Raw genomic sequence first — 27,826 nt, 5'->3', positions numbered from 1 at the left:
ACCGGTACGAAAATTTTACAAAAATTCATTCACATTTCGTCCAGAAAAGCCATCCGAAATAATGATAAAAAGGTAAACAAAACAAAGCAGTGTGAATTATTTTTTTATGTAAAAAAAGCATTCTAAAAAGTGTATTATACGGAGTAGCATTGTTACATGGGAGCATTCATTCGATGCTTTTGAACAGATTATCGTTGAATTAATTGCGCACAGCTGTAAATGTTTCGTTCGATTCTGATTTGAGCATTATTTGTAATCCGAATTTCGGAAACACGCTTCCAAATTTGAATGCTAACGCGACAATAAAAAATTATAGCGTCAAATAAAAAGTGCTTTATCCTTTGTCTCAATAAAAAGCGCGCGAAAATTATACAGACATGTAGAACGTCGCATGGAAAGTATGGGTGTATTTTGTGTTGTATAAAAACGGGAACATCACGTCAGCTGAATTACGCGTGTTCAGCGGGAAAAACGCCCCGGTTGGACGTTATTTCATCACATCTTTAAATAGTAACAATTGCAAAAATGTATTTGATACTTAAGAAAATTTGCAAATGTTTGTGTTTCTTATTATTCTTGAGCACATTTATAGTAAATATTTACCAGAATTTGCTTTAAAATTGGAATTTATGGGATTATTGGGTAATTGGCAAGTTATAATTTTGGTACAAGTTAGCAATATATTGCGATATATTGCAATACGGGTTTTTGAACTGACAATATATTGCAATACGGTTTTTGGCGTATTGTTGCAGCACTACTTTTCACAGATTTTGGCATTTTTTAATTCATTCATTAAATGCTTTATATTGATAAATGTAAACATTGGATCGTAAAGGCTTCAGTAAAAAATCAAGAATAAAATTAAAAAAAGGAAAAGAACATTGCCCGGAGCAGGTTTCGAACCAGTGACCCCTGGAGTCCTGCCCGAGTCCTGAAGTAAAAACGCTCTAGCCTACTGAGCTGTTCCGCCGAGTACACATACTTGACGTATTTTATACCTTATATAAGCAATCTTCGTAGTTTCACAAAATTTAACGACAAAAACAGAACTCTCCAAATTATTCAATCGTTTCGCGTTGCAACGCTTGATAATTTTTAGGTTTTAAAATCGTCAAAAGATGCATATAATGGCTATATTAGACCATGGTAAATGTTCAGTATTACTGTTTCCTCACAAATATCATCATATCGTCAATTTACCAAAGCGTGAAAAGATCCCTTTAATAATCAGCCTGCAACAATATAGAAATAGAAATAGAAAACCGACCTGATATTTTTTTTTGCCATGAAGGACTTTGTGCATGATACTGGAGAAAATCTGGTAAATAAAAAGTTTGTCCTCTTTATACCTGTAACCAAAATTTCTCCTTAATATGATGTTTGTTTTGTAACTTCAAATACTGTCAGTAACTGACATTTTGGTCTCAAACAATATAAATATGTAAAATATCCCCTTGATGTAACTAATAGTATGCACCAAATTGACAGAATGTTTGTCACATTTGCCACACATAATTTTTGTAAAATAAAATAAAACAATGAATTCTGTCCAATTTTTGAAAAATGAAGTGAAATTATCATTTCAAAGATATTTTCAAACGAGAGGGTTTGAGTCCATGTAGTTTCCTATAGGTGATATTTTAAACCAACAGTCCATTAAAGAAATAGCATGTACATCATCTAAACGTTAATAAGGCGTTGAAAAAATGGTTGTTTAAAACTTTGTTTCCTCTAACCCAACGGGTTAATTTCAATCAAGATTATATTTGTTAATCAATTTTTTTTTCCATTTTAATGAAAACTGACACTAAAATACCAAATGTCACAGGTATCAGCCATATTTATAGTATAAATGGTGAAAAAAAGTTTTGATTGATTGATTGATTGATTGATTGGTTGATTGATTGATTGATTGATTGATTGATTGATTGATTGATTGATTGATTGATTGATTGATTGAACATTTTAATCACTGAACAAAACATAATCACGGTGGGAGTCAGATTGGTTGGGTGGGATGATTGTTGGTTGTTACAGACAGATGGAATGGATACATGAATAGAAAACAGTAATCCTATCTACTTGGTTATTCTCTGTCTGAGCAGTGGTGTTTACAAGAGAATAGTTATATCTGGCAGTGAAGGGGTGCAGTGGAAATAACTGTCAACATAAACTGGGTCAAGCTTTCATTTGACTGGGACAGTCACTCACAGCATGCAGTGCATCATAACATCAAGGTAGTTTACTGATATATTTAGGTACAACAAACTGAGCTTTCAGTTAGAACCATTATGCTTACTATGTTAACTTAAGTTTATATGTTTAGGTAACAAAAACTATGGGGATAAAAATTTAATAACAATAACTAATTAACTAATGTAAAATATACAGAATGACAATGCTGCAGTAATCAACAAGGAGTCAACTGAGGTGTCAATGTTTTTCAGTTGATTTTTAGAAGAAAGTTACTGATTTTTGATTTAGTAAAAATAATGCACCATTGCTCTGTTTTAGTTATCACTGGTGTAACAGTTTTTTTTATTGTTATTTAATGCTTTTAAATTTATTAATACACTGTCCTCTTATAAACAATAATAAGAAAATGACCTTTAACATATGGCTTTACAATTATAAAGCTTATTTAATATTATTTAATATTGATTAATTGACCATTTGTTATGTTTCAAAACCGCTGAATAAACCAATTTATCAATTTGATTTTTATTTGCAGCCATCTGGCTTACAGGCAAATTAAGTCAGTTAAATATTAATGCCATCAATTTATTGCTACAGTAGTTCAAATGATTTTGGTATTACTGTTTGGAGATTTATGGATGTATTGAACATACACAGTTACTGCTTTTATGTTCTCATTTGATTTATCACTTGCTATCATTTGATTTGAAAAGGATACGATATCTTGGAAATAATGTATTTATTAAAAAAATAAATAATTTAATTATAAGTTCCATTAAAAACCTACATAGCTCAAATATTTAACCCATTTATGCCTAGCGCCTTGAAAAAAGGCCTTGGCAAACAGCGTAGACCCAGATGAAACGCCACATGATGCGGCGTCTCATCAGGGTCTGTGCTGTTTGCTAAAAGGAATTTCTGTAAGAAATATTATAAATATAGAAATAAATATACTAGACATCCCTAATTTTAGAAATCAATTGATCCAATTTAGAAGAGAGTCCACGAGGCATAAATGGGTTTAATAAGATGTGAACAAATATGAAAAAGATTTTTTTCGTATTTATTTTTATATGTATAATAATATCATATATGACCAACGTACACTTTATAATGATTTATATACAGTCAAAGTAGGGGATAATTCGTGGGACACACATACTTTTATTACAACATATATTATAATATCATTATGTAGTGTCAAAGCATACTTGTGTTATGTTATTTTTCTCACCATCTGAAAAAAAAATGTACAAATTAAAAACAACTTTGTAACACTAGTATGCTAACAAGTAACAACGAGGATACTTACAAAGGTCCAGGGCGGTCAGCTGCCATATAAATCCATGGAATAAAATCCACACACATGCATAATACTTTGGTTCCATACTGAAGATGTGAATAAATCCACTCACTTTTCGCAAAACCATCAAAAGAATCTGTGAATGCCCCGACACGAAAAACACATCAATAATGGTACTTACAAAACACTTACGTATTATCAAACAGAAATGTTAATCGCCTTATCGTAAAGATGTACTTTCAACATTTTTTAACAAATTCATGTTTTGTATGACACGTTATTAGCAGCCCTGGATATGTAATTATATTATTACATATTTAACTCACAACGTTCCATAAAAGATGTTTGTGTACTCTTGTTATAAAATCAAATAAAAAAAGTCCATTATTATCTCAAATCCATTTTCACAGAATTGCTCGTTGAATTATCCATTAAATCCATATCTTTCTTAAATCAACATTAAATGTATCGATATATTATTGACTTTTGTGCTATTTCGTAAAAAAACAATATCACCTCCTTAATCACTTTTCAAAATAATTCCATAATAGTGCGCTGTAAGTATTAATTCCAAATGTGAAAACCTTCTCACTTTTGGTAAATTAAAAACACATTTATTAATGTCGTGTTTGCAAGATAGAATCAAGCGCATTCGAATAAAATCCAAAGAATTCAGTACAATACAGAGAGCATTCTACGCTATTGACGGACCAATACACCTCATTGTGGAAGCTACCATTGCTCTCACACTGGGGGTGTGATTATTTGTCCAATCAAATAACACTGTTCACTTCGCATTTGATCTCGCCGACAGACTCGGTTAATCCTCATTGGGTAATCCGACTTATTTCGCGACACCTTCAAATACTCTATAACGTAAGATCATTAGATCGGGCTTGTGTTAAATACGCCTTTTAATAGACATTAATATTATATTTAACAATATCCCGACAGCGAATCAAACACCGCGCGAGCCGGAATGGTAGAAAATTCAATAAGTTAAGTTCAGCGGTTATAACCGTTTGTTTGTTTTATATTGACCCAGCTAAGTGCAAGAAAATAATATTCCGTCGAAAGTTATTGGTAAATTTTGCTTTAAATTGTATTAACGTTTAAAGACAAATTGAGTAGGGGTGTAAGTAAACTTTGATGGCAAGCTGCGTCGTGGTGCAAAACGTGAGTTAAAAGGGCTGCAGCGCTATGAAAGACAACTATGAAAGACAACATAATAATAATACGCGTTGAAGGAAAACATGTAGAGCGGTGCTTGTTTAATTAAAAATCGCTTTTGGTAGTTTTATATCTCATGTTGAGTGATGAGAAAACAATTAAAAGAATTCTAAGCGAAATTGTTTCACTTTGTCACCACAAATCTTTGCATATACTACTGACCACGGTAAACGGTAAGATATTCCGTGCAAATGGTCCACTGCGAACTCTGTTTCGATCGCATATTTGGGTATACCCGCAGTTTGAAAACTGTCAATTTATACTTAATATATGCCAAAACTAGTACTGTGACAACATACAATAATAAACTATAAATAATGGTGTACGGTGATTAAAATATTTGGTCATTGCCTCTGCCTAGAGAACAAACTTTTTGCGAACTATACATTTGCGACTTAAAAGCAACCCACTGCAATTGTTTTGAGAAAATTTATTCTTTGATTTTGTTTTTATCGAAATACCTGTAGCATGTATAGACAGGGCTCGAGTAATGAAAAATAAGAATGCATAGTCTATAATTATACTCTTGTCATACCGTCTACGTGTTTACAGTCTTTCCACTTCTTAGTCTTTGCACCGAGTCTTCCAGGGACCTGAACAAACATATAGTTCCCTGAGTCAACAAAGCACCGTCGGCAAGTAGTCCTTGTGAGGTATTCATTACCTTATATATTAACCGCGCTCTTGGAAAAAGGGGCTTAATGCATTGGCGGAAAATGTCGTCCCAGTTACATGTGTATGTGCAGTCCACCACAGGCTCATATTGGACGACACTCCGCTTATATGGTATTTTTCGGTGATAGGATGTTCCTACTTGGCAAAAAAAACACTGTTTCTTAAGACAAAAAGTGTGTACGCACAAGCCTTAAGCATCGTTTTCACAGAACGTGGTTTCAATCTAAACGCCACCTTCTTTGTCCTATTGCGTTTAATACGTTCACGCCTTAATAATTTAATTAAATGATCTGAGCACGCAGACAATCGGATTAAACACATTGATGAACATTTACACGTTTTCGTGATTAAAATAGTGAAATCAGACAAAGGGTGACAACTGTTGCAATTTTTAGCCCTGATACATTTTTCGAATAGAGTTACCGTTCATTTTTGGCATCCTACTATCGTCCACCGACTACGATGTTCTGCCTGTAAAATAGATAGTAAATGATATACGAGGACATTCTAATAAATAATTGAATTTGTTTATTTGTCTATTATATTATATACCTTTTCTATTAAATAATTATTTATTCTGTGCACTTGTATCTAAAAGGGTTCGTTTTGAAACCGCCGTTGCATGTTTTCTTTTCCATGTCAACTATAGAGGAGCAAATATCACACGCAAGCTAGTTCTTATATGTTCTCAATTAAAGCAGAACGCTCTTGTATAATATATAAAGACATTGACGACTTGGCAAAATGCAGTCCGTTACTCGTAAATCTTCAAGTAGGTGTCCCTCCGTCGGTCCCGAAATATCTCCCTCGGTCCCAAATTTCATACCTTCCTCCCTCACTCCGTCCTACTGTAAACCTCACCGTCACTACCTGCATCTCTTCCCGCCTCTCCCCCCTGCCGCTTTCTTTCAGTGACCTCCTCATTACCATATTCGCTCCCTGCTTCCTTCATTCTCTATCTCCTATCCAGGCATCCCTCAATCTCTTCCCTCTTTTCGCCCTTCCTTTCTCCCTCACCGCCTCTTTCTCTCCCTGCCTTCATCCCTCAAGCTATGACTTTTTTCCTCCCTGCCTACTTCTCACTCTGCCTCATTCTCTCTCTGCGTACATTCTTCTTTCACTCACTCACCCCCTCAATTACTCACTCGCTTAATCACTTCATCACTCATTCACACACTACCTCACTCAGTCACTCACTCACATGAATAACACTACTTGCTTGTTTTGAGCGTCAAAATAGAACATTCTCTTCGAACTCGTTATACACGTTTATAAAAAATCTTAATTTAAAACCGTTAGTCATAAAATTAAAACTTGTTTTAACTGTATGGTCCTTGCAGTTGTTACGAGAGACTTTAATGGAAATTCCTCATTGCTGCTTCAGTCAATTATATTTTACTACATTTTCTCTTAACGAGATTTGCACGCGTGTTCGGGGAAACTGAAAAGGTTGTAAAATAGCCAAGTGAATATGTATGTCATGCTTACGAGCCTGAGAACGTGTATGCTGGTGTTTTCCAGCAACGTGGTATCTGAAAAATGAAAAAAAATCATGCATTGTGTATATCATTAAACATACATACATACATAAGATAAACGACAAAATACACCATTGTGACTCGTATGTTAAGCTATAAGAGACTTTCTTGTGTAATACTTCCACCTGGCTCAATGTCAAAGAACAAACGGGGCCTAGCTGAAACCTTAACCAGCTTTGATATAAAAATCTACAATATTATAAAAATTAAAAGGTGATGGGCTGTTCTCTATCAGTAAACAGGAAAGGAACATACCATTTGAGTCGCGCTCTGTGAAAACGGGGCTTTTTTTAATGCATGTGCGTGAAGTTTCATCCCTGAGTAGCCTGTACATTCCGCTCAGGCTAATATGGGACGGCAATTTCCACCCTAACTGGATTTTCGCAAGGTACCATTACAACGGAAGGCTTTGTCCCTGATTACCTTGTGCTGACTGCACAGGCTAATCTAGGACGATACGTTATACACATGCATTAAGCCCCGTATTCTAAGAGCGAGGCTCCTTTACTTTTTTATACACTATACAAGTAGAAAAAGTGTGAATACATGTACTAGATAATGTTCAAGTCAGGCAATAGACAATACAAGTAGAAAAAGGTTGAATGCTAAATAATATTCAAGTTAGAACACATAATATTTGAAATATTTATTACATATATTTGCCAAACATGTGACATTATATACTGGCCGCTGTACATCACAAACAAGAGCGGCCACACATATGGAGTGAGATGCAATGCATACAGCATGCACACAATAAACATCACCAGATGTTGCTAACCAGTGTGGTACATTTATATATATACCCAGAGGACAAGAACCTTACAATTAAATACGGACGAAACTAAACCAATTTTCTGACCTAAAACTTAAGTACAATGTATGTGTGATTCATTTGTTATTCCGGCCACGAATAAAGTATTTTATGAATCTATACCTAGAAGTTAATCAGCCCAAAACCAAATATTGCTTCTAGGTATAAATAACAAGGACTATGACGGTACCTTTAATGATATGAAAATGAAATAATCAGAGTGTTGCAAATACTTAAAAATACCAAACGGATTGTAAAAGACTACTACAACTTGCTAATATCCGAACGCAATAAATAATTTAAACATTAAACAGTATTTATATATTTTTACAAATTCATGTTCCGATTTGATTAGTTCCTATGGCTTTATTTAGTTGACATTTTAAAGGGACCTTTTCACAGATTTTGGCATTTTTTAACGTATTCATTAAATGCTTTATATTGATAAATGTAAACATTGGATCGTAAAAGCTCCAGTAAAAAATCAAGAATAAAATTAAAAAAAGGAAAAGAAAATTGCCCGGAGCAGGTTTCGAACCAGTGACCCCTGGAGTCCTGCCAGAGTCCTGAAGTAAAAACGCTTAAACCTACTGAGCTATTCCGCCGAGTACACATACTTAACGTATTATATACCTTATATAAGCTATCTTCGTAGTTTCACAAAATTTAACGACAAAAACAGAACTCTCCAAATTATTCAATCGTTTCGCGTTGCAACGCTTTATAATTTTTAGGTTTTAAAATCGTCAAAAGATGCATATAATGGCTATATTAGAGCATGGTAAATGTTCAGTATTACTGTTTCCTCACAAATATCATAACCAAAACGAAAATTTGCGAATTTGAAACAACTTTTTTCAATTTTGTCAATTTACCAAAGCGTGAAAAGATCCCTTTAATGTAACATTTTTATTCCCTCCGAAAAGGCTCATCAGCCATTGTCCTCTTATGGCATTACCTGTCTGAGTTTTCAATGAATTTTTATGAATATAAATACAACTTACAAATATACGTATTTGTGAAAAATATTAATTAATTATCTTGAATGCTGGATTTTATGCGTGCATCTACACATCAGGGCTATTTTTTCTCAATACATTAAAACGTGTGGCCAAAAACTGCAATCGTCAGGAGGGCGATCGATGACGCTGCACAAAATGGTCTGATCACTAACTGTCATACTGCGTTTGCTCGGATATACATTAATTTAATGATTCGATTATCTGAGATAAATTGGTATACGTATTGAATAATTAAAAAAATTGAGCCGTTCCTCGACATATATCTTTCTTCTTTTTTCCTCCATGTATATTTATTATTGTATATTTATTTCAAAACTGAGCGCATAAAAGGCTGGCTAGGGTATTATACGTTGGTATTACATCGTATTGTGCAATTTCCGAACTAAACAGCCATATGACAACTACCGTCACCTGTCAAGACTACATCACATGATCATCTTCCGTCTGCGAACGGGAGGCGGAAAACTACAACGGGCGAGGCATGGTATGGTATTGCGCAAGGGGGGGGGGGGTTAGAGGGTTAGGGTTTGGGTTAGTGTTAGGGGTCGGGTTAGGGTTTGGGTTAGCCTAAACCCAACCCTAACCCTAACCCGACCCTTAACCCTAACCCTTACCCTAACCCTTTTTTTGGGTTATCACCCCTGACCATGCCTCGCCCGTTGTAGTTTTCCGCCTCCCTCTGCGAACAGGGCACTACCACCGGATGATGCCGCAAAATATGTGAAACGTCCGGCGTTTGCAATCGTTGCCATTGAGTTTTCCGGATGTTATTCTGGAACATTGACTCACAACTTCGTGTTACTATGCTATTTTTACGTTACAACTGAGTGCGATTTTGTGTTTTAATGTCTGAAAGATGTAAAACAACTCCACGTACCATTAAATCGGTATTTGCCTATCCGTTCATTTTAAGACTACTTGCAATAACGGTTTCTTTTTTTTCAATTACGTCACTGTTTCCATAACATTTTATGTCATCCTTTCTTGCATAGCATGTTGAGCTTTAATAAATAAAAGGCGACGTAATCAGGGTGCAGGATCACGTGACTTCATGGGGTCCACAGCGTCGTAGCCACGCTGAGGCACACCGAGGCAGTTGCTTCGTCTAAAATTTGCAGAGCAATTTTGAGATTGCAAGGAAAAAAAGGAAAATTTATTTCTAAGAATAAAATCTATATAAGAAATTGAGGCAATTTAATGAAATTTAGGCACTATGATATTCACAAACAAAGTTTATTATTGAGTACAAATGGTTCATGTTGAGTCAAATACTTATTTCAATTGAATAACTTATATTGATGCCAAAATGGCTCAGCAAAATGATTTGGAAAATCCGTATACATGTATTTAACAAAGCGTCGCACTGTACACTTCGAAGCTGTAATCATGGTGGACATCGGAACGTACCGCGCTAGAATCGGGTGTTTTTCGGCCAGGTCTGGGTCTATTTTGGACCCTAGACACACTTCGGGTGGTTGGCGTTTTCGGCTTTATTGGTATTCTCTTTATGGCCGGCGTCGAGTTAAATCCGGGACCGTTTCAGGTGGTACGATTCTTTGTTTACATTAGAATTTTCAAATTATGATATCCCGCGTATTAAACTTTTTTGATATAAAGAAGGCCAAATCTTTTCTTTTTACAAGTCAATTTAGTTGATGATAGAACTGACATAAAATGATGACGTGCTAAAACAAAATGTTACACAAGAAAATTGAAAAATGGCCAGAAACTCTACTGATTTAAGTTAAATATTTGTACTCCTCGTGAGCATCAATATGTCCCTGTGACGCGATCGGTTACGCGTCAGACTCTAGATCCATTGAACACTATTATATTGTCACTGCGTTGGTTCGAACCTCAGTAGGTCCGTTTTTTTTCCAAATAACTTCCATCAATGATCCTTTTTATATGTGCTTACGATTTAAAACGCTTTTGATTTAATGTATTTAAACTTTTTTAAAGAGCCCTATGGTGCTTCTTAGCTCTAAATGGAAAACATATCTGTAATAATTGTCACTTCAAACACCGTTTATGGTAACAGAATCTAAAATAGACAATAAACGTGTAGCAGATATTTTTCTTAACTTTATTGATACTAAACGGTCATATGTAGCGTTCACGATTCCGATAATTTAGGTATAAATGTGGTTTATATGGCCTTTAAAACGCACTAGAGACGTTCTAGGTATAAAACAATTTCTGAGGGAGGGGGGCATGCCCCCAGACACCCCTAGAATGACCTAAGATACTTGCCTCGGCTAAAATTTGGGTCTGGCTACGCCACTGGTCCACGTATAAATGTTAATGAATGTAAACACACTGGTAAGTGGTGCTTTTTCAAATAACTAAAAAAACTGAAGAATTTCAACTAGTGCATAAAAGACAGTTTTTATGCGGCGTATGGCAATGTGAAATACATCAGAATTACTTAGTTTAATAAGCTTGTTTTATTGGCCAAAATTCGATGTTTACAACATTCATTTACACGGTTATGTTGCACGCAACGTGACATTTTGGCACCGATTTCAGACTTGATTAATGTATTCTTTAATCGTAAGGCACAAACTGCAAGAAAAACTGTCTTTTATTTTATTTTGCAAAGGTATTTCAATAACTCGAGATCTTTCAAAAATAAAGTTCTTACCGGTGTTTACATTCTTTCCATTCCGTATGTTAACCTTTGAAAAACCCGTTGATCCTGCGCCCTGGTAATGTCATTATCTTGCGGAAGTTTGTTATTACGCCCCAGAGATCAGTTGATTTATATAAACGTAGTAAATAAATAAAATATAATTTCTGAAACTGCAAAGGTCAGTGGTTTAATAATTCGTGTGTAACATCGTTTAGTTGTCCTCTACAAAGATTGCTCATTTCACACCCCTGGGGAAAATCTGCCCATGCCCCATTGGTTATTAGATTTATATAGAACTTATTAGTATAAAAACATAATCATTGCAACCGAAATGCATAGAAATAACACCATCCACAGTTCTTGTTCCTAAACATCAGAAGGTGACTTATTTCTAGATATCAGTTGGGGACGTGTTTCTAAATATCAGAAGGGGACGTGTTTCTAAATATCAGAAGGGGGCCTGTTCTTAAATATCAGAAGGGGACGTGTTTCTAAACATCAGAAGGGGACTTGTTTCTAAATATCAGAAGGGGGCGTGTTTCTAAATATCAGAAGGGGACGTGTTTCTGAACATCAGAAGGGGGCGTGTTTCTAAATATCAGAAGGGGACGTGTTTCTAAATATCAGAAGAGGACGTGTTTCTAAATATAAGAAGGGGGCGTGTTTCTAAATATCAGAAAGGGACGTGTTTCTAAACATCAGAAGAGGACGTATTTCTAAATATCAGACGGGACGTGTTGTCAAATATCAGAAGGGAACGTGTTTCTAAACATCAGAAGAGGACGTATTTCAAAATATCAGACGGGACGTGTTGTCAAATATCAGACTGTACGTGTTGTCAAATATAAAACGGACATGTTTCTAACTATCAGAGGGGACGTGTTTCAAAAAAATAGAAGGAACGTTTTTCCAAATACCAGAATAGACATGTTTCTAAACATCAGAGGGGACGGGTTTAATCAGAAGGTACGTGTTTTCAAATATCAGAGGGGACGTGTTGCCAAATATCAGAGGGGACGTATTTCTAAATATCAGACTGGACTTGTTTCTAAATATCGGAGGGGACCTGTTTCTCAATATCAGAGGGGACATTTTCCTTAGAAAACAAGGGGCGCGTTTCGAAATATCAGAGGGGACTTGTTTTAAAATATCAGGCGGAACGTCTTTTCAAATACCAGAGCGGACATCTTTTCAAATATCAGAGGGGACGTTTTTTGTTCAATTATCAGAGCGGACGCCTTTTTAAATATCAGAGGGGGCATCTTTTCAAATATCAAACGGACTTCTTTTCAATTATCAGAGCGGAAGTCTTTTCAAATATCAGAGGGGGTATATTTTCAAATATCAGAGGGGACGTCTTTTCAATTATCAGAGCGGACGTCTTTTCAAATATCACAGGGGGCATCTTTTCAAATATCAGACGGACGTCTTTTCAATTATCAAGCGGACGTGTTTTCAAATATCAGAGGGGGGCATCTTTTCAAATATCAGACGGACGTCTTTCCAATAATTAGAGCGGACGTCTTTTCAATTATCAAAGCGGACGTCTTTTCTATTATCAGAGCGGACGTCTTTTCAAATATCAGAGGGAGCATCTTTTTAAATATCAGAGGGGGCATCTTTTCAATTATCAGAGGGGGCATCTTTTCAAATATCAGAGGGGGCATCTTTTCAATTATCAGAGGGGACGTCTTTTCAAATATCAGAGGGGGCATCTTTTCAAATATCAGACGGACGTCTTTGCAAATATCAGAGGGGGCATCTTTTCAAATATCAGACGGACGTCTTTGCAAATATCAGAGCGGACGTCTTTTCAAATATCAGAGGGGGCATCTTTTCAAATATCAGACGGACGTCTTTGCAAATATCAGAGGGGACGTGTTTGCAAATATCAGAGCGTACGTCTTTTCAATTATCAGAGGGGGCATCTTTTCAATTATCAGAGCGGACGTCTTTTCAAATATCAGAGGGGCATCTTTTCAAATATCAGAGGGAGCATCTTTTCAAATATCAGAGGGGGGCATCTTTTCGAATATCAGATGGGGCATCTTTTCAAATATCAGAGGGGACGTCCTTTCAAATATCACAGGGAGCATCTTTTCAAATATCAGACGGACGTCTTTGCATCAGAGGGGGCATCTTTTCAAATATCAGACGGACGTCTTTGCAAATATTAGACCGGACGTCTTTTCAAATATCAGAGGGGGCATCTTTTCCAATATCAGACGGACGTCTTTGCAAATATCAGGGTGGACATCTTTGCAAATATCAGAGCGGACGTCTTTTCAAATATCAGAGGGGCATCTTTTCAAATATCGGAGGGGGCATCTTTTCACATATCAGAGGGGGGCATCTTTTCAAATATCAGAGGGGGAATCTTTTCAAATATCAGACGGACGTCTTTGCAAATATTAGAGGGGGGCTCTTTTCAAATATCAGAGGGGACGTCTTTTCAAATATCAGATGGGACGTCTTTTCAAATATCAGAGGGGGCATATTTTCAAATATCAGACGGACGTCTTTGCAAATATCAGAGCGGACGTCTTTGCAAATATCAGAGAGGACGTCTTTTCAAATATCAGGGCGGACGTCTTTTCAAATATCAGACGGACGTCTTTTCAAATATCCATGGGGACGTATTTTCAAATATCAGAGGGGGCATCTTTTTAAATATCAGACGGACGTCTTTGCAAATATCAGAGCGGACGTCTTTGCAAATATCAGAGCGGACGTCTTTTCAAATATCAGAGCGGACATGTTTCCAAATATTAGAGGGAAATTCTTTCAAAAAATCAGTTGAACTTGTTGTTTAATATGTTTCAAAAATAGAAAGAACGTAAACATGACAAGTTGATATAAAATATTTACAACTCACACGGGTACACAGGCTACTTCAAACCCGCTTACTGGCAACAGACAATGCCATTCTGCAGATAAATAGATCCCCATATCGGTTATTGAGAATATATCCGAATAAATATTCCCTTTGTTGAGGTACTACCTTTGATAATATCAAGTGTATATATCTTCTAAAGGAGCCCGATAGGCTGTAAGTGTAATAAAACCAAACATTCAATAAAAACAAAATAAAGCGGAAGATAACAATTGATAAGGCAAGTGATGTCGTAAAGTTGGTGCCGTTTTGTAAAGAGAGGTAAATCATAAAATGAAATTCCCGTTCATATTAAATCTGCAAAATGCCATATTATAGCAATAGAAATGCACCAGGGAACGATACTCCCATTTTATCCGTATAATAGCCCCTTATTGGGTACTTATTAAATTGCATGATATTTTGCATGTTTTTATTATTTTAAAATATTTATGTAGACGCGCTCTTTGTGAAATATGAATTACCAGACTACTTGCTGTAGGATACACCACGGAACGGAACTTGCTTTTATGTCTAATAAACGTCACGAGGTTACCCAATAAAGTATGTAAATGTAAATGCATCATAATAGCTGAGTCAAATATGACAATTTGCCTTTCGAAATGCAGATTAATGCACTTTCTCGGACAACAAGACATGATTTACAATGTAACTATGTAAATTCGTAGCTTATTAAGTATGGGATGTTTATTAAGAGCAAATATGCAGAAGTACTATGGAAATGCTGATAACGCATTTGTGTTTAAAAATGATGGATATCTTATTATAATGTTTTACCACGTTCATAAGCAAATGCATGCTATAATTACATAGATTGCAAAGTTCACGTTTAAAATGTAACAAGTAGCAGGACAACAAGAAACGTTTTGATTCTCTAAGGGAATTAACGTCGTATTAGACGTTCTAGACTCAGCGACTCGATAAGCTCCCATGTGATTTACTTTACCTGAAGAATATTTTTAGAAGTGATCAGATTCAAAAGATGGGTTGAAAGAATAGTGTTTATTTGTTTAGCAAAAATTCTCAAGAGTGCAGAATTGAATGACCAGCGGTGACATATTTGCGTTCGTGGTTTGGATTTTCAACGTACTTTCGTATTAGTTTCTACAGATACCGACAAGATATGCAACATCATCGGAAGTAATAAGATGTACCCTTCCTATAATAAAAACAATCGAAATGAAATATTACGCCGATATTCGTATCTAATTGCATTTTACATATGACGAAATCAAATAGACTTCAAAGACAAGTCCGACTCCCGCTATCCGCGCCTTAAGAACTAAACACACAAGTTATCGCGCAAAACAAGCAAATACCTCTCCACGTCCGATACACGATGCGTTCGAGTTATCATGCTCGAAACGCAATGAGTATACACTTTCTACCTTACAAGAACTTAACGTCCATATTGACAAATATATATTTCTTGGATCGTTTACAAATAAACATATTTGTCAAAATTGACTACATTGAATTATGCCTGCCTTTTGTTGTCTTGTCTTTGTTTTTTCTTTGCACTATTTACTACGAGATTTATGAGTTTGGTGCGCAAACGGCCGGCGAATCCCATCAGCTTACATTTCCGGACGTTAATACAAGTATATGGCGTTAAGTTATCGCGTTGTAGCTTTAGTATTACAGTAACGGAAGTAAGTTATTGTTTTCTCATCTATAATCGAACATAAAATGCACAAAACTATCCCGGTGCACACAGGCATAATGTGTTAACAAGTTAATGAATTCTGTTAACAAGTAAATGAATTCTGTTAACAAGTTAATGAATTCTTTGTATAGCGTTGACTCTAGTTGTAATACACTCCGCTGGACGGACAGTACGCATGGACCGACTAGGCCACATCTATATTCCCGCTTCCTAGGAGTAGAGTGAGAGAGTGGGACATTAATTGTTAATTAATATCAGACATCACTTTAACCTGTAATGTATCCATTTGCATTTATAAACAACGCAATGTATTATTAAAATAACAAACATTACGCGCAATCCGTAGCTTATATTTATATTGTTGCTGTAAGTCTTGTTTGTCTTAGCTTCGACTCCTCAGTAGGTCACACATTCCTAACTATCGATGTTTTTTTTTTATAGTTTGTTAGTGATAATTTGATAATGGATGTTTGTATACCGTGTATACCCGCGTAATCGGTTTTAACTTTTTAAATCGAGATAAAGTATACAGCGGGCCAATGGAAAGCCCATCTAATTGGCCAATTTTTCTTTAATGTCAATGTAACGTAAATTTACTGCAATGGTTTTACTGGTGTAGACATTGGATCTCTCGAACGGTATCGTTTAAGAACAAGACTATTGTCAAGCAATATGGTCCCCTACCGGTCAAACTCCACCATTTTCAGCAATATTTCTAGTATATTTGTTGCTTTAGCAACCAGAATTCTTGACATAGGAACAAAATGAAATGACGTGTATAATCTCCATATTGCCATCTATCCATGTTTCAAGTTTCATGAAAAACTATGAAGACCTTTTACTTAAAGTTATTGCAGGATCCAGAAAAGTGTGACGGATTGACAGACTAAAACACAGAGCGCAAACCATAAGTCCCCTAGGGTTTCACCGGTAGAGGACACTAACCAGCATTCTGATTTTAGGTCAGAGCGTTCAAATGGTGCTCATGTACATGTAACCAGACCCTGTGAACTTGATTACAATAGTAATGAAACTTGTTTGTAAACCAACTTATACAGAATAAACGAAATAATCAAAACATGTAGGTGCCTGGAAGTTTCGTGATACCTACCATTACACCTCCCGACGAGGCGCAAATAGAAACAATGTCTTTGAATTAAATATTCGGGATTGAATATATCGGTTACAGTATTGTTCATTGTAAAAACAAACGACGTCACCATCAAATCTCGGTCCGCTCGAAAATGTGTCCGCTGGGGAGCTAGATGAGGTTTCCCTCTTTCCACTATGTTCGTATTTCTTCTTCTTCCCATATCTTGCTGAAGAGCGGATAGAGTAGCTCTACACTGGTCTCGACGTCAGCGCTTCTTCCGGTATGCTGTCAGAGGCTGCAGATTTTCCGTTCTTCATTTGCTAGATGGCGGGATGGATCTCTTCCTTCGCTAGAGCGCAGCACTTGGCAGATCGCTTGTAGCTGACGGTATCTCTGGAGGGTTGACAGGAGCTGGTCTGTTGATTAGCCACTGGAAGTGCTCAATCAACCTCTTCTATTGCCCTTCATCATCTGCTATCACTTCTCGGTCCTTTACTGGCCTCTCTGGCCTGGTACTTTTCCCTTCCATTATCTTGGTGATTGAGATGTCATTGGTTCTGTTCTGAGTTGCTGCCTCTTCGGATCTGTTTTCAGCGTCTCTAGGTAGTTCCGCTTGTCTACTCTCATACTTTGCTTGACGTTCCTATTTTCTTCTGTGTACTCTTTTAGTTCTGTCGCTTTTGCTGCTCTTGTTCTGCTGTTGTTGACAGTTGCTTTTTTTCTTCTTGTTATTCATTTTTCTGAAGCGTCTCTGTTGATATCCATTTCTTGAGGGTCGACGACTTATGGCCCAGTACTTCTAAGTATGTTGAGGTCACTGCTTCTTTAACTTTATGCCACTTCTGCACTATCCTTTCTCCTTCAATAAGCTCCTCTAGGACCTGGAACTTGTTGGAGACAGTGACATTGAACTCTTCTTGCTTACATGTGTCTTCCAGCGTAGCGGTGTTGTAACGCTTGCGTTGGCTAGACCCCCACCCCCACCCGTGAGATATCACTAGATCTAATGGATTTTCTTTATTAAGTAACTACAATGGAGAAAAACAGAGATTGTTTTGTGACGTATCGTGATCGTTCAAAAGTTCATTATGTAATGTAATACGCACGTGTCCATTGGTATAATTATACGAGTTATCCATGGATTTCTGATTAATTTTCATAACACACTTGACTATAAGTTTCAAATGTACTCGATAAACTTACTTAGGTTTCTATGCAGTCATTTGAAAACATCACTTGATCTGTCTAGGGCATAACGTCAGAAGACGTGAATCGTTAAATATGAAACAGATTTGTAAAGTATACATTCGTTACTAATAAATACCGTCGATTATAATGATAAGTTTGACCAATTTGCTGCAAAGCATGAATCGCAGAAATATTTATAACTAAAATAAACTGAAATCAATTGCATGTACTCGTTAACTGTGATAGTTGATTGTGTTAAATAGTTCATTAAATAGATTACTAAAGATAGTATTAATTTATGTATGTTTTGCAAAGCAAAGCTTTGGTGGTTAAAGCAGATTATGGGGATCTTAAACGTAAAACTTTGCAAAAAATCACAAAACAGAGATATGTAAATAAACATACTCATCATAGAATCATAATTCAAATTAAAAGCAACATATTTAAAACTATGGTTTAATTGATTTAGTATGCATCTTTGGATGTAATAGAAAATCAATCGGTGGGTTGGAGTCAAGACTACGCGCTCTGCTAAAACTCAGGGCTTATTATTTATAAGCACATGAACATTAAAGGGATCTTTTCACGCTTTGGTAAATTGACAAAATTGAAAAAAGTTGTTTCAGATTCGCAATTTTCGTTTTAGTTATGATATTTGTGAGGAAACAGTAATACTGAACATTTACCATGGTCTAATAAAGCCATTATATGCATCTTTTGACGATTTTAAAACCTAAAAATTATAAAGCGTTGCAACGCGAAACGAATGAATAATTTGGAGAGTTCTGTTTTTGTCGTTAAATTTTGTGAAACTACGAAGATTGCTTATATAAGGTATAAAATACGTCAAGTATGTGTAGTCGGCGGAATAGCTCAGTAGGCTAAAGCGTTTTTACTTCAGGACTCTGGCAGGACTCCAGGGGTCACTGGTTCGAAACCTGCTCCGGGCAATGTCCTTTTCCTTTTTTAAATTTCATTCTTGATTTTTTACTGGAGCTTTTACGATCCAATGTTTACAATTATCAATATAAAGCATTTAATGAATAAGTTAAAAAATGCCAAAATCTGTGAAAAGGCCCCTTTAAAGGGCACATGCGCTTTGAATAAAATGGTTAATATGCTCGATGCATGATATTGAGAATGATATTGCAGCGTGTGGGCTGTATTAAAGATCGATTCAATACATTGAAAACAACCGGAAATAGCACGTATTGATAGGTAGTATTTCAATACTGTGTTGAAGAAACATTTATTCGTAAAAATAGTTTGCAATATTTTATTTTTTTAAATAAACAAATTAAGTGTAGCTACAGTCCCGTGCATTAAAGTACGTTTGTTTGCTTGCACACGATGTGTCATTTATTGGAGACGCGGTTGAAACAACACCAACTGTATACATTTTTTCTATTTAATTCTTTAATTGCTAATATTTGCAGTGCTGAGCAAAACAAAAGAATATACAATAAAACTACGACGGCTATATACAGATTTTTTTATTTTCTAATTATTATTTCTTCTTATAAAATATATATACCACGAAAATATTAATTACAAGTACATTTTTGACAGTCAAAAGTATGCGCATATACAAGATTGTAATTAATAAAAAAATCAAGATGGATTTAATAGTAGATACTTTTGAGAGTTTGTGATGAGTGATTGCATTGACCGATTTATCACTTATAAGTTCTTCCCTTAATTTTTTTGAGTTGTGTTTATATATTTTGCTATTTTTTCAGTTCACTTTTTTGTAGACGTGAGGATTCGAAATTGTGTTATTGTTGAACATCTGTAATAGTTAGGTTTAAAATATGTTCTCCTTAGATGAGATTATAAGTCACACGTAAGGGTAAAACTGATATTCGTTTTGAGTTGAATGTGAATTATACATCTTGCATTTTCTGTCTTCTCTATTATATTATAATAACACCCTTGTTCAATTTCCAGTTTGTGTGAAGATAGTATAAATCTACTTAATGTTATTTTTAATTTACTTTGCTTTATGATATGTAGATATGGTACGAATTCGAAACTACTTTTGAATTTACAATACGTGCTAAGTCTCCCAGATTGATTAATATTACTTTGCCAATTATGTTTGAATTTATCTATTATCCTGAGCTTTATTGTATCTGGTGATGTTTTAGCAGTGCCTTTGTTTATCCATAAATCCACAAGAACCATGTCTTCCAACATTTCTTTTATGTGTGATGCCCAGTTATTTTTACTGTAATTGACACCATTATCTGCGTCTGTTTAAAGCATGAGATAAACCTTTATCCTTATATGGCTAAACATTGCTATGGTAAAACCTTGTTAATACTCTAGAGGCCACAATTATTTCCGATCTTCATGCAAATTGGTCGGAACATTTGTCCCAATGATATCCTGTGCGATTCGAAAATGGCTCCGGTTGATTGAAACACATGGCCGCCGGAGGGCGGGAATTTTTTCCTCATATGGCTATAGTAAAACCTTGTAAACACTCTAACAGCCACATTAATAGTCCAATCTTCATCTTCAACTTGGTAAAAACATTTGTTCTAATGATATCTTGGATGAGTTCGAAAGTGGTTTTGGTCTCTTGAAAAACATGGCCTTATATTGCTTTAGTAAAACATTGTTAAAACAGTCTAGAAGCCACATCTTTTGTCCAATCATCATGAAACTTGGTCAGAATACTTGTACAATAATATCTTGGACGATTGCGAAAATAGTTTTTGATGCTTAAAACCCATGGCCACCAGGGGGCGGGGCAGTTTTCCTGGCTTTATATTGCCATAGCAAAACCGTGTAAACACTCTAGAGGCAACATTTATTGTCCGATCTTTGTAAAACTTGGTCAGAAGATTTTTCCCTATGATATCTTGGACGCGTTCGAAAATGGTTCCAATTGATTGAAAAACATGGCCGCCAGGGGGCGGGACATTTGTCTTTATATGGCTTTAGTTAAAACTTGTTAATACTCTAAAAGTCACATTTATTATTTAATCTTTATGAAACTTAGTCAGAACATTTGTTTTAATAATATCTTGGATGAGTTCGAAAATGATTCTGGTCTGTTGCAGAACATGGCTCCCATGGGGCAGGATATATATCCTTATATGGCAATAGTAAAACCCTGTTAGCACTCTAAATATTACATTTATAGTTCATTTTCATGAAACTTGGTTTGAACATTTGTTCTAATGATAAATTGGGCTGCATAGAACATGTCAGTTCCTTTGTAACTCAGGTAGTCGACTTTGGGCCTTTTAGACCCTCTTGTTAATATTTGCAATCCTAGACACAACATTATAAAAATACAATAACATATCACAGGCTATATACAGAGTTTTCTATTTTTTGATATCATTTGCAATCCTAGACAAAACAACATGAATATATAATAACACGTCACAGGCTATAAACAAAGTTGTCTATTTTCTGATTATTATTTGCAATTCTAGACACAACAACATAAAAAAACAATAACACATCACAGGCTATATAAAGAGTTTTCAATTTTCTGATTATTACTTGAAATCCTAGACACAAAAACATAAAAAATACCATAACAGGTCACAGGCTGGATAAAGAGTTTTCTATTTTCAGATTATTATTTGCAATCCTAGACACAGCAACATAAAAACACAATAACAAGTCACAGGCTATATAAAGAGTTTTCTATTTTCCGATTATTATTTGAAATCCTAGACACAATAACATAAATATACAGAAAACGTCACAGGCTATATGCAGAGTTTTCTATTTTCTGAATATTATTTGCAATCCTTGACATAACAACATTAAAATACAATAACACGTCACAGGCTATATCCACAGTTTTCTATGTTCTTATTATTATATGCAATCATAGACTCAACAACATAAAAAAAACACTCAGGCTATATACAGAGTTTTCTATTTTCTTATTATTATTTACAATCCTAGACAATACAACATAAAAATACAATAACAAGATACAGGCTTTATACAAAGTTTTCTATTTTCTTATTATTATTAACAATCCTAGACACAACAACATAAAAATACAATAACATGTCACAGGCTATATCCAGAGTTTTCTATTTCATGATAATTATTTGAAATCCTAGACACAACAATATAAAAATACAATAGCAGGTCACAGGCTATATCAGAACAGAACAGAACAGAACAGACAGTTTATTAAGACTTATACATAAGTACATCGTCTTTAATGCATATAATTATAAATAAAGTAATGTCACGTATCCTTATACTATAGTAGGTAACCAAATCAATATAATGATGTTTATATGTTAGTAAGTAAAATGACATTTCAGAACTAAATTCAATGAAATGACATTTCTAAACAAAATAAGAACCGAGATAAACAACGATTTTGACAAGGAGAAACATAATAATGTTAAAGGCAGTAAGGACATATCCTATAGGCTATATCCAGAATGTTCTTTTTCTCTGATTTAAATTTGAAATCCTAGACACAACAACATAAACATACAATAATACGTCACAGGCTTTATACAGAGTTTTCTGTTTTATGATTAATATTTTAAATTCTAAACACAAAAACATAAAAATACATTAACACGTCACAGGCTATATCTAGAGATTTCTATTTTCTGATTATCATTTGCAATCCTCGACACATCAACATAAAGATACAATAACACGTCACAGGCTATATCCAGAGTTTTCTATTTTCTGATTATTATTTAAAATCCTAGACACAACAACATCAAAAAACAATACAACGTCACGGGATATATACCGAGTTTTATTTGTTCTGATCATTATTTTCAATCCTAGAAACAACAACATAAAAATACAATAACATATCGAAGGCTATATCCGGAGTTTTCTATTTTCGGATTATTATTTGCATTCATAGACACAACAAAATGAAAATCATAGGTACAAACTCTTTTTTATTTAGAAGAGGATATGTTACTACAGCAAACTGCTCTTTTTGTCAAACTGAATGTGAAACTATCGAACATTTATTTTGGGAATGTAAGCACGTCAATAAATTAATAATGGAAGTGTTTTCTAGATGTAATCATTTTTTCGAAATGTTTGATTATGCCCTCCTCTATAGTAGGACATGCAAATATAATTGGACCCTTAAACCTAATATTTATTTCGATTAAAATTTATTTCTATATTTGTAAAATGAACCAAACTATACTCACTCTTAAAGCAGCTAAATCATACCTGTCCTTTCATTTCAATGTACAGGAGGAAATTAACTATATTAATGATATGCGTGAGTGTAATGAATGAGAACTTTTAATACCCCTTTTTCGGTAGTTGTGTTAAGACAAGCCATGTTATTATCAAATTTCTAATTGCCAAATATAGTTAGTATTGCTATGTAAAAGTTAATACTGTTAAAATGTACACTTTTGCGTTGTATTATGCATTTATTGTTCGTTGACTTTGTACGGTGTGGATTGGGATGCCCTCGACCCACACACACCTATACAAATAAAAATACAATACAACGTCAAAGGATATATACCTAGTTTTCTATTTTCTTATTATTATTTGCAATCCTAGACACAACAACATAAACATACAATACAACGCTAAAGGATTAATACAGAGTTTCATATTTTCTGATTATTCAACGACAAACATCAAGAAAAGTGTAACCACAATTTATTCTCTTTAAAGGTTTGGCAGTAAAATGACAAGGCTGGGACGATTTGTAATACAACACAGATTCCGCCGAGAACGGCGACAAATAAAAGTTCAAAATGACAATCCCTGTGCCAAGCGGGAAGTGTGTTCACTAAAACAGTGCCGCTAATATAAATGCGTAACACTAAAATGTTCAAACCTAAATAATGTGGATAACGAAATATCAGCGTATTATCTTACCTCCTATATAAACTACCACATATGTGGAACACTCTTGTACAATTTGTAACCGTGAACATCGTATGGCCGACACCTCCGCTTCAAATGCTTGTTCCAGTCTTTCATTTGTGATTCCGGTTAAAATTAAGGAAAACATAAAATCGGCGGAAATTTTTATAGGAACATTATTATCGTCATGGTCATTATTGACATCATTTATATAAACTTAAGCCTCATTAACCCCATACACAAAAATCATTATTGTCATCATTATGAAAAAAAACACAAGCCAATACCATGTTGGCATTTGCGATTTTGACCTAGGCTACCATTAACAATTTGTAACATTATTATCAAGGTACAGCGAAGAAACAGGTTTATAGGTACACAGGAACATTAATCATAGTTATTGGTTTTTTTTCACACGGTGATCAGTGTGCAACGTGCCGATGCAGAAAGCTGTTAAAACATTAGACCAGCAAATATCGATAAAATGTCTATTGTGTGTGATATAACCATACTGTGTTTCTGAAAAACATTATAATTATTTAGGTGATTGTGTATTCAACACGAGAGGAATGTACACAGTTTCTACGAAAACGCTCGTCTATGTTTGCATTGAGTCAAGCACAAGGCTTTCAAGATTGAAATCTCATTGTAAGGTTCCATTATTCGTTGATAAATACAGTCCACTGACAAACAAACCGTATTCAGTTTACTGGCTAACTTAGCAAAAATATTACTATTACAGACGTAACATGTCCTCAATCTTGGTGATATTAACTGCTTTATGGAAATGGATAGTTTAGTATACAGTTTTTTTTTCGATATTACTTGTTTTCAAATAAAATGAAACGTAAATGAATTATAAACTATAACAAAAGTTCAGATGAAAAGGCAACATAAACTAACTTAATACAAATCAAACAAACTGCACACCCTTTTCGTGCATTGTTGGTGCATCCCTTATCATAACTATTTTAAGTAATTGGCAAATAAATAAACAAAATAAAGCTCCAATGTCCCGAAAGTCTAACACGATAGCAGTGTTGCAATTGTGGTACGTAATAAGATATGTAAGCACTGAAGCAGTTTATTGTAGTTACACATAATATTGAAACATATTTTAAGAACAAAATGGCAAGATGTTTGAAGATTACAGAAACAAGTCATGGAGATCTTGCTTTTGATGATGGCATTATGATATGGTGGTTAATAGTTTGTGAATAGAGCTACTGATGTGTAAGTATTGGATAATGAATAATAAAAAGTGAATCGCAATTACTTAGAGTATCAAAAAGGCAATGCCCCAATAATATGTTTAGTGATTCTACAGAACAAGAAAAGAAAATTACATTTACGGAAATAACAAAATTTTAGCATTTACAGTTTACAAGTTAAGAGAGTTTTCAATATAACGACCCATATGTATAACAGAGTGGCCCACGCTTGATTATTCTTTGTTCTCAGAATTCAAAACGCATGATGTATTCATGTTGAGTTATGTGCTTAGTAAAATATATGTTGAAATATTATGAAGAACGTATTTTACAAAGATAATTTGTTATCAGATTCGTGACATATGTTTAAAGAAGGATCGCCATCACCATCGAAATCGGGTAATGCCATTTGTTATCCAGAGTCCATGACACTCGATTCCCTATGTAATTAATAATGTTCAATATCACTATCTTCTAAAACATGAAGGTTACACATCAACCGATTCAACTCACGTTTTCAGTGGACTTTCTCATGAACTGCTTGGCATCACCATCCAATGCAGCCGGCACGGTAATGATATACTGTATGTCGGTCTCAGACAATTTTGGTGACGTACGTTTTAATTGTTCTAAGAAACGTTCGCGTAAAAATCGTATTGCCATTTTAAATAGTTCCATCGCAGGATATGAATTACCCTCGATGTCATCTGCTGTCGTTTCCTCGGAAAGATTATAATAGAAATAAACCGTAAACGTAGACATTCACAAAATATAGCGCCGAAATGATAGCTTGTAGGTCATATATAATAATGTTGTTTGTAAAACTATGTATTCATATTTATTATAACTAAACGTAAAAAGAACGTGACAGGTTTAGATATATCACAATGTTTTGATGGTGATTCTATTGCATTGAGAAAATTAATCCTGATATTCGGATCCGGGGGGGGTGGGGATGAAATATTTCATTATATGCTTGGGTTTTAAATAGGGACAAGAAATTCAAAAGTTCCAGATTATGTTCCAAGCGTGTAATCGATACAAAAGTGTGACATAAAAGCGTACAGTTAGATCTATCTGCGATATGGTGATACATCATGATGCAAACCGTCACGTTTAACTTTTGTTTGGCTTTCATATGAGTGCCATTATTTTTTAAATGATATTATATTTAATTTACGGTCCGGAGGTATGTTTAAGCGTACATATAAAGCGACCAAGTGGACATAACATCGGTATCGTTTAAATGGAAAAGCACGCGACAGAACATGAAACTTTTTTCAGTTTAAATATGAAAGACGAACAACTAACACGAAATCATGATAAGTTTGTCCGTGTTGAGCTTCAGAATACAATTTTATTTTATTCAACTTTCTTTGATCAATCTTACCTTGTTACTATTCAATACCCTTTTAAAATTTCTGAACAATCTCCAACCGCGGCGTGTATATTCCACCGCTTCAAAATGTGTTTTAAAATCGAATCCAAATGAGTGGAATTGTCCTTTATAATCAAGAAGAACGCTTGTTGGAGTCTTAAGTACTATTAAGGTTGAGGATCCCGTATTAAGCCAGTTGTCGTTGTAGTGCACTTTTGTAGGATTGTCGTTGTCGAATTAGCATAGCCACTGTATGGTGTACAGAAATCAATCGCGAAAACAACTACGGACGGCTTACCTCTTCGCATGGACTGCATGTGCTACGCATATACTGAACATTAAAATGACTAAGTGGACTATAATAAAACAGCATAGGCTCGTAATTTTGATTACAATAAATTTTTGTATATTGCACACGATTATGCGGAAGGAATATTCAACTTATGTTTTAATGGCTTTTATCGAAGAATCAAATGGAACAACTGAGCGTATATTGAAATAATATAAAAATAAAAACATGATCAGGCTTAGATTGTAAACCATTCTGTTAGTAAAATGACTTACAAGTTCGTCCGTCTTTTTGTTTTTTCCATTTAGACATGGTTTTGGGGAATATGATCTGCTGAGCAATTGATTCTGTTAACATAGCATTGACCATTCTAATTAAATTAATTTAACTTTCAAGTGTGCGCTATACAAATGGCTTAGCTTTAAAGACAATAAGCTTAATTGTCATGTTTTCGAAATGAAAAGTAACTTTTCATTATGGGAACTGCTGTCTGTACAGAAGTATTAATCTGAAGCAAGCGTACCACGTTTTCGAAGCATTCGCTGTTCTTATAAATTAAAATAATACCTGGAGTTGGGATGATCTGTCAACAACATGCCAGCAAGAGGAACATGATGAACTTAAAATGCTCACATTGTCTTAAATGGCACAAATATTGTCGAAGATAAATCTCGTGACATAAAGTTTGACATCACGTGGTCCAGTTTCAAACTTGACTTAGAAAACAGAAGACAACACAAACATTCGAACTAACATTAACATTCTAGCCATTTTTCATTTAGATGCAATAATTGAATCATAAATGTATACTATAGTGTAATAACGCAGTTTTTTTAAGA

At 34.8% G+C, this 27,826-nt stretch overlaps 1 protein-coding gene across 14 annotated transcripts in view; it reads left to right on the top strand.

Moving 5' to 3' along the window:
• Positions 1–27,826, top strand: part of LOC127851468 (plexin-A2-like) — a 203,150-nt gene that overhangs the window by 106,347 nt on the left and 68,977 nt on the right. The window lies entirely within an intron of this gene.

Source organism: Dreissena polymorpha, chromosome 11 (assembly GCF_020536995.1).
Source record: "Dreissena polymorpha isolate Duluth1 chromosome 11, UMN_Dpol_1.0, whole genome shotgun sequence".
In the NCBI taxonomy this organism is placed as follows: domain Eukaryota; kingdom Metazoa; phylum Mollusca; class Bivalvia; order Myida; family Dreissenidae; genus Dreissena; species Dreissena polymorpha.
The sequence above is the reverse complement of the archived record's forward strand: the minus strand, read 5'-3'. Positions and strand labels throughout refer to the sequence as shown.